The sequence below is a fragment of the Chiloscyllium plagiosum genome, chromosome 47 (assembly GCF_004010195.1).
Source record: "Chiloscyllium plagiosum isolate BGI_BamShark_2017 chromosome 47, ASM401019v2, whole genome shotgun sequence".
Taxonomy (NCBI): domain Eukaryota; kingdom Metazoa; phylum Chordata; class Chondrichthyes; order Orectolobiformes; family Hemiscylliidae; genus Chiloscyllium; species Chiloscyllium plagiosum.
In genome coordinates, this window is record NC_057756.1 from 5,570,167 (window position 1) to 5,578,269 (window position 8,103).

The following is an 8,103-nucleotide window of genomic DNA, read 5'->3' on the forward strand; positions in this document are numbered from 1 at the left end:
CCCCAGCCCCCCCCCCCCCCCCGACCACTGACCGTCCCACTCCGCTCTGGCCGACTGACCGTCCCACTCTGCTCCAGCCCCTGACCACTGACCATCCACTCTGCTCTGGCCCCCTGACCACTGACCGTCCCACTCCGTCACACCGCCTGACCACTGTCCACCCTACTCTGCTCTGGCCCTCTGACCATCCCCATTCTGCACCAGCCCTCTGACCACTGACCATCCCACTCTGCTCCAGCTCCTGACCACTGACCCTCCTGCTATACTCCACCTTGCTGACCACTGACCCTCCCACTATGCTCTGGCCCCCTGAGCTCTGCCCCGTCCACTGCCCATCTTGCTCTTCTCTGGAACTAGAGTTTGTTATGACTGAGAGGTGAGAGTGTCACTGGAGGAAACATTATTTGTATAGCAAAGAAGAGACTGTATCATCAGTAAAGAAATGTCAGCTGGGAGCTGAGGCAATCAAATACCAAGTGATTTTGACACTTGGATATCAGAAGCGTTGTCCTACAATATTGTTCTTTCTTGTGTCAGCAGTAACTCTCTCTTGATCTGACCCAACAGTCATTCATCGACCGTAAGGGGATACTTTCTGCGCGTTTGGAGGAACATTGACCCCTGTCCATAATAACTATTATTACAATGGAGTCTATATTTTAATAGTATGCTGAGCCACTCTGACATGAATATGAATGTTAGTGATTGATGTTTCCCACAGGGAAATGGGAGGGATGAGATCTTCCAGCAATAAGAAGCAGCTTCACCTGTTGCTAAAACACAATGTCTCCAAAATTAAACGGGCTTGAATTCCACAGGGTTTGCACGGTTCCTGCTGAGTGCAAGATGAGAAGCTCTGACAAAGTGGTTAGCATCTTTGCTGGCAGCATTCAAGATCCGTACAATCACAACTATTTGTGGTAAATGTGTTCATAATGAATAGGTTATCCCATTGTGTGGTCTACTATAGCTAGCGTTATGTTAACAGATCAATGGTACCATGTGTTGTTTAATACCCGAGGGCCCCAACATCACAAATACCAGTCTTCAAACAATTTGATTAACTTCACGTTATATCAAGAAACAGCTGAAGGCACTGGCTATTTTTTTTTAATTCATTCATTGGATGTAAGTATTACTGATTGGGCCAACATTCATAGCTCATCCATAATTGCTGCAGCAAGGTGCAGATGAGCTGCTGCCTTAAACCCCTACAGCTGCAAGAGAAAACCGTCTGGCACGACAGAACTTCAGGATCTTGACCCATTGGCACTGAGGTATCAGTAATATAGTTTCATGGCAAAATAATCTGTGGTGTGGAGCATGACTTCAAGGTGTTGATGTTCCCATGTATTTGCTGACCTTGTCCTTCTAGGTGGTAGTAATCATAACTTTGGAAAGGGCTGTCAAAGGAGCATTGGTAAGTTAATACAGAGCATCTTGTAGTTGCTACATAGTGCTGTCACTGCGCATTGGTAGAGAAGAAAGCAAAGGCTTGAGGTGGTGAATTAATGGGATGCTGAAGGTGATTGAGCCTAGGATGCTACCCCGAGGAACTCCTGAAGAGACATATCGAAGCTGAAGTGACTGACCTCCAGTAGCCACAACCATCTTCCTATATGCCAGATATGACTCCGACCAGCAGAGACAGTCCTCCCTGATTCCTATTGACTCCCTGCCAGGGCTCCTTGATGCCACATTCAGTCAAATGCAGCCTTGATGTAAAGGGCTGTCACTCTCCCCTCCCCTCTGGAATTCAGCTCTTTTGTCTATAAGCTCTTCATGCTGTCAACTCTCCTGCCCCTTGGATGCTGCCTGACTGGCTGTGCTTTTCTAGCACTACATATTTTGACTCTGATCTGCAGCATCTGCAGCCCTCGCTTCTTCCCTCTTTTGTCCGTGTTTGAACTAAGGCTGTAATGAGATCAGGAGCTGAGTGACCCCGGGGGAACCCAAAATGGGTGTCACTGAGCAGGTTATTAGTGAGCAGGTTGATGACCCCTTCCTTCACTTTACTGATGATGGATAGTAGACTGATGGGGTGGGAATTGGCCGGGTTGGATTTATCCTGCTTTTTATGTCCAGGACATCCCTGGGCAATTTTCCACATTGTCGGGTAGATGTCAGTATTATAGCTGTACTGAAAGAGACTGGCTAGGGGAGCAGCGACTTCTGGAATACAGGGTTTCATTACTATTGTCAAAACAACATGAGGGCCCATTGCTTTTTAAGTATCAAGTGCCTCCAACCATTTCTTGGTATCACCTGGAGTGAATCGAATTAGCTGAAGACTGGTATCTGTGTTGCTGGGGACCACTGGAGATAGATCATTTGTCAATACCATCACTGCATCACTGTGCACTGCTGGTTGAAGATTATTTTAAATATTTCAGCCTTTTTGTTTGCATCGATGCGTTGGACTCCCCCTCCTTTGAGTTTGGAGATATTTGGGGAGCCTCCTCATTCAGTAAGTTGTTTAGCTTTATTAATCATTAGGAATGAGATTTGTGATGAAGGGCTTGTGCCCAAAATGCCGATCTCCTGCTCCTCAGATGTTTCCTGACCCGCTGTGCTTTTCTAGCACTACACTCTCAACTTGTTAGATTTCAGCTGCATTATTATGTACAGCTGTGGAAAGATGTGGATGCATTGGAGAGAGAGCAGAAATAGCTTACAAGAATGGTTCCTCGGTGAAGAACTTCAGTGTTGAGGATAGATTGAAGAAGTTGGGACTGTTCTCATGAAGAGACAGGCTGAGAGGAAATCTAAGTGACATTTTCAAAATCAAGAGTGGGCTGGAGAGACTAGGTAGGGAGATAATGTTTCCACTTGTAAAAGAAACAAGAATGAGAGGGACGTAACTTTGAAGTGAGGTGCAAAAGAGACAAGGGTGATGCACGAAATTTTTTTCACACAGGGAGTGGTTGGCATATGGAAATGTACTATCTGGACATGTGGTGGAGGTAGCTTCAATTCAGGCATTAAGGAGGGTATTGGACCGTTACTTGGCAGGAAATTGGCATGAGGTAACAATGCTCGTTTGAAGATCTGATACAGGCACAATGGGACTGGAGAGGCCTTCTTCTGACCAGTAACAATCCTGTGATTAAGTGGATGACTGGAGATGGCAGGACTGCAGAACGTGGATCTGATCCATTGGCAATGAAACCAGCTAGCTCTGTCGACCACTTGCTGCTTCTGTTTGGAATATGTTGACACTTCAGCTTTAAGTATGCAGGTGCTGCTCCTGGAACGCCGTCCTGCTGTTTTTACTGAATTGGGTTGTTCTCCTGGCTTGATGATAATGGTGGGGGAAATTGCTGACCTGTGAGGTTGCAGTGGGGGAAATTGCTGACCTGTGAGGTTGCAGATTGTGTTGGAGTATCGTTCTGCTGCTGTTGATGGCCTACAGTGTTTAATTGTTGCCCAGTCTTGAGTTGCTAGATCTATATCTAGTCTGTCCTATTTAACATGATTACAGTATCTATTATACAGTGAAGGATGTTCACAATGTGAAGGTGGGACTGTGTCTGCACCAGGACTGTGTAGTGGTCACCCTTACTGATACTTTCATGGACAGATGCTTCAGCAGCCAGAGGTTGGTAATGGTGAGGTCAAGTAGGCTTTCCCCCCTTGTTGGGTCCCCCATGATGAGCAGACCCAGTCTAGCAGCTATGTCCTTTAGGACCTGCCCAAGCTCAATTAATAGCGTTGTGGCTGAGCTATTCTTGGTGGTGGACATTGAAATCCCTCATCCAAGAGTGTATTCTACTATCTTGCCACCCTCAATGTTTCTCCAATGTTTGTTCATCAGCCGAGAGAGGACAGTGTGTGGTAATCAGCAGGAGGTTTCCTTGCCCATTTTGATCTGATGTCATGAGACTTCATGGGGTTGAGTCAATGTTGAGTACAGTTGGACTACTGGACATGCGTATGGTCACAGAAATTTGAGGGTGCATACATGAGGATCAGTGGTCGGCACAATATCGTGGGCTGAAGGGCCTGTTCTGTGCTGTATTGTTCTATGTTCTATGTTTTACAATTGTATAGAGCATATCTTATGAGAACGTTGCAATTTTGATGAGTATTGACTCATTTTTTTTTTTACAGATGTTGGGAAAAGTGAGAAAGAATTGATAAATGGAAAGGCCATATTAGTGAACAGCTTCTAGCTTCATGAAGGAGCTAAACTTCATCATCTTGACTCTTTTATGAAACTCAAGTTTCACTTCCAAGAGAATGTTTAAGAGACTAAAACAAGCATGTTCAAACACAATCAATACTGCACTTGACAAGGTCTTCCTCATTTGCCAACCTGACAAAGCTGTGGCCTTGGAACTGCACTACAGTGCTCACAGGATAGCAATCTAGCTGCAACCTTGCAATGCAAATTTAATCTTTTTTTTTAACAAATTGATTATGCCACAAAAATGCTTGCAAAATCTTGACCAACAAAGCAGATTTTCTTTTGATGTTGCCAGTCATTTCACTGCAAGGTTTGAAGGTTGTGCATTGTCTTGTATCGAATGCATTTTTTGTTTGTTGTGCCATTGACCCAAAGGACTTCACATCATTCATTCATCACTATCTTTTCATTCCTTACTGTCCACACCACAGGTGGATTGTCTGGAATGAAAACTGCATCACAAAGTCTGAAACACAACGTTAAAAAGTGTACATCTGAAATAAAACTAAAGTTCTGGGAACATATAAATCGGTGAGCATTGCTAAGCAGATATTTTAAGAAATCTTTCACTTCAGAACTTGATATTTTGACTCACTTCTGAAACTTAAACTTTCCAGAATTTATATTTTAATATTTTCATTGTTGTACACTTCTTGTAATGTGTTCTAATTTGAATGTTTTCCATCCCTCCAATCAGGAATCGTTTTGATGCTTGTAATCCTGTGATGAAACAACTTCAGTTTTTCGCATGTTGCTTCAGGTCCTTAACAAGGAAGTAGTTTTGCACAATCTTGTGGCTCAGTGGTAGTGTGTTTGTGTCTAAGCGGTCAGATCCATCTGTGAGTCCCACATGCCTTGAACGTGTGTTATAGCTTGTTCAAACAGGCTGATTAAAATAACTATCCGCTCTACTGTTTCCTGAAGGAGTGGGGCTGGAACAGGGAAGGGCAGAACAATAAGTCAAAGTGGAGCTCCATCAGTCAGGAAGGCCGTCAGCTCTATCCCAAAGGGAAGGAATTGTCCGAAACAGCAGCAGAATTTATTCCTGCAATAAATGGTAGATATTTTAATCGTCCCCCCCCCAGTTCAAACGTCGTGACATGTGAGATTTCAACTGGATCTTCTGGCCCAGAGGTAAGGATACTACCATTGCACCTCAAGGTCCCTCACTGCACTAACTGTTGTGCTGTCAATCTATTGTTAATTGTTCACCTTTGACTTATATTGCTGATATCCCTTATTCAGCCCTCATGAGTAAAGCTTCAGCATCCAACACACATTGTATGCCTCTTATCGCAGCCCATCTATTTTATACATGTAGACATCCTGCTGCAAGTGCTAACTCACAGTCCTGTTCATCTGCTCACTGACACAAGTCCATTTCCCCAGTACATTTGCATTGTACACTTGCAGTTACTTCCCATTCAAGTGAAATCCTGGAAACTTTCCTGTCAGCTCATTGCATTCCTACATTTATACTGCATGCCTTTTGTCACAAGTAGATCTGATCTCCCATCTTAATGCATGATCTGTGGGTCAGTAACAGGACTGGTACCTTACCTTAAAGGATGGATGTGAAATCCTCACAGTTTCTTCACATTTTCCAGTGGAGTCAACCAGAGGTGAAAGTTCAAACCTCCCTGCATAGAAAGCAACGGGTCAGTCCACAAAACACCAACATCAGACTATAGATTTTAACTGAGTTTGGCATCGGAACTGCTACTTCAAAATCAATATGCAACTTTGAGGCTTGTCATGTACAAACATCTGAATTGTGGGCATATCCTGTACCTCAGCATGTCTATGAACTGTGTAACTCCCCTGAATAGTAAAAGACATGTGGTATAACCTGCAGAGGCAGCATGGTTTTGTATGATTGTAAGAAAACTGTTTCATTAGAAAATCCTGGGCCAAACAGCTGGCTTCAGAACAAATACATTTAATTTTCATAACAAAAAATAAATGGTGTACTGTGCTCCTGTTACATCTTTATTTGCAATAATGGTATTGAAAACGGTTAGTGTCTGACACTGCAGATGGCTCATACATAGAACATAGAGCATTACAGCACAGTACAGGCCCTTCAGCCCTCGATGTTGCGCCGATCTGTGGAACCAATCTGAAGCCTATCTATCCTACACTATTCCATTCTCGTCCATATGCCGATCCAATGACCATTTAAATTTAGCTGTTGCAGGCAAGACATTCCACGCCCCTATTACTCTCTGAGTAAAGAAACTACCTCTGACATCTGTCTTATATCTATCACGCCTCAGTTTGAAGCTATGTCCCCTCATGCTAGCCATCAGCATTTGAGGAAAAAGGCTCTCGTTGTCCACCCTATCTAACCCTCTGATTATCTTATATGTCTCAATTAAGTCACCTCTCAACCTTCTTCTCTCTAATAAAAACAGCCTCAAGTCCCTCAGCCTTTCCTCCTAAGACCTTCCTTCCATACCAGGCAACATCCTGGTAAATCTCCTCTGCACCCTTTCCAAAGCTACCACATCCTTCATGTAATGCTGTGACCAGAACTGTACACAATACTCCAAGTGCGGCCACACAAGAGCTTTGTACAGCTGCAGCATAACCTCATGGCTCCGAAACTCAATCCCTCTACTAATAAAAGCGAATACATTGTGTGCCTTCTTAACAGCCCTATCAACCTGGGTGGCAATTTTCTGGGATCTCTGTACGCGGACACCAAAATCTCTCTGCTCATCCACACTACCAAGAATCTTACCATTAGCCCAATACTCTTTGTTCCTATTTCTCCTTCCAAAGTGAATCACCTCACACTTTTCCGCATTAAACTCCATTTGCTACCTCTCAGCCCAGCTCTGCAGCTTATCTATATCCCTCTGTAACCTGCAACATCCTTCAGCACAAGTCCACAGCTCCACTGACCTTAGTGTTGTCCGTAAATTTACTAACCCATCCTTCTATGCCCTCATCCAGGTCATTTATAAAAAATGAGGAACAGCAGTGGATCCGAAACAGATCCTTGTAGTGCACCACTAGTAACTGAACTCCAGGATGAACATTTCCCATCAGCCACCACCCTCTGTTTTCTTTCAGCTAGCCAATTTCTGATCCAAACCGCTAAATCACCCTCAATCCCATGCCTCAGTATTTTGTGCAGTAGCCTACCGTGGGGAACCTTATCAAATACCTTACTGAAATCCATATACACCACATCAATGGCTTTACCCTCATCCACCTGTATGGTCATCTTCTCAAAGAGCTCAATAAGGTTTGTGAGGCACGATCTACCCTTCACAAAACCATGTTGACTATCGGTAATCAACTTATTCCTTTCCAGATGATTATGAATCCTATCTCTTATAACCTTCTCCAATACTTTACCCACAACCGAAGTAAGGCTCACTGGTCTATAATTACCAGGGTTGTCTCTGCTCCCCTTCTTGAACAAGTGAACATTTGCTATCCTCCAATCTCCTGGCACTATTCCTGTAGACAATGGTGATATAAAGATTAAAGCTAAAAGCTTGGCAATCTCCTCCCTGGCTTCCCAGAGAATCCTAGGATAAATCCCATCTATCCCATTTATCTATTTTTCACACTTTCCAGAATTTCTAACACTTTCTCCTTGTGAACCTTAATCCCATCTAGTCTAATAGATCCAATGGGTAAGAGAAGTTGTAAATGAAGACTCTAGGCAAAACTCCAAACTGAGGCATGTTTATTTAAATCCTACAGTGCAGATAGAGGGCATTCAGCCCAGAGAGTCTGCATCAACTCTCCGAACAGCATCCCACCATACCCCTGTGACTCTGCATGAGTGATAGCTCATCCACCTATTCTATACATCCCTGGAAACTGCAGGGCAATTTAGCATAGTCAATTCACCTAATATGCACTTCTGTGGACTGTGGGAGAAAATGGATCACCAGGTG

At 43.8% G+C, this 8,103-nt stretch overlaps 1 long non-coding RNA gene across 1 annotated transcript in view; it reads left to right on the plus strand.

Moving 5' to 3' along the window:
• Positions 1 to 6,170, plus strand: part of LOC122544168 — an 11,328-nt gene extending 5,158 nt beyond the window's left edge. The window contains exon 2 of the long non-coding RNA XR_006310283.1: positions 4,111 to 6,170. This is a non-coding gene — a long non-coding RNA (uncharacterized LOC122544168). The remainder of the gene's footprint in view (positions 1 to 4,110) is intronic.
• Positions 6,171 to 8,103: the final 1,933 nt, after the last annotated feature.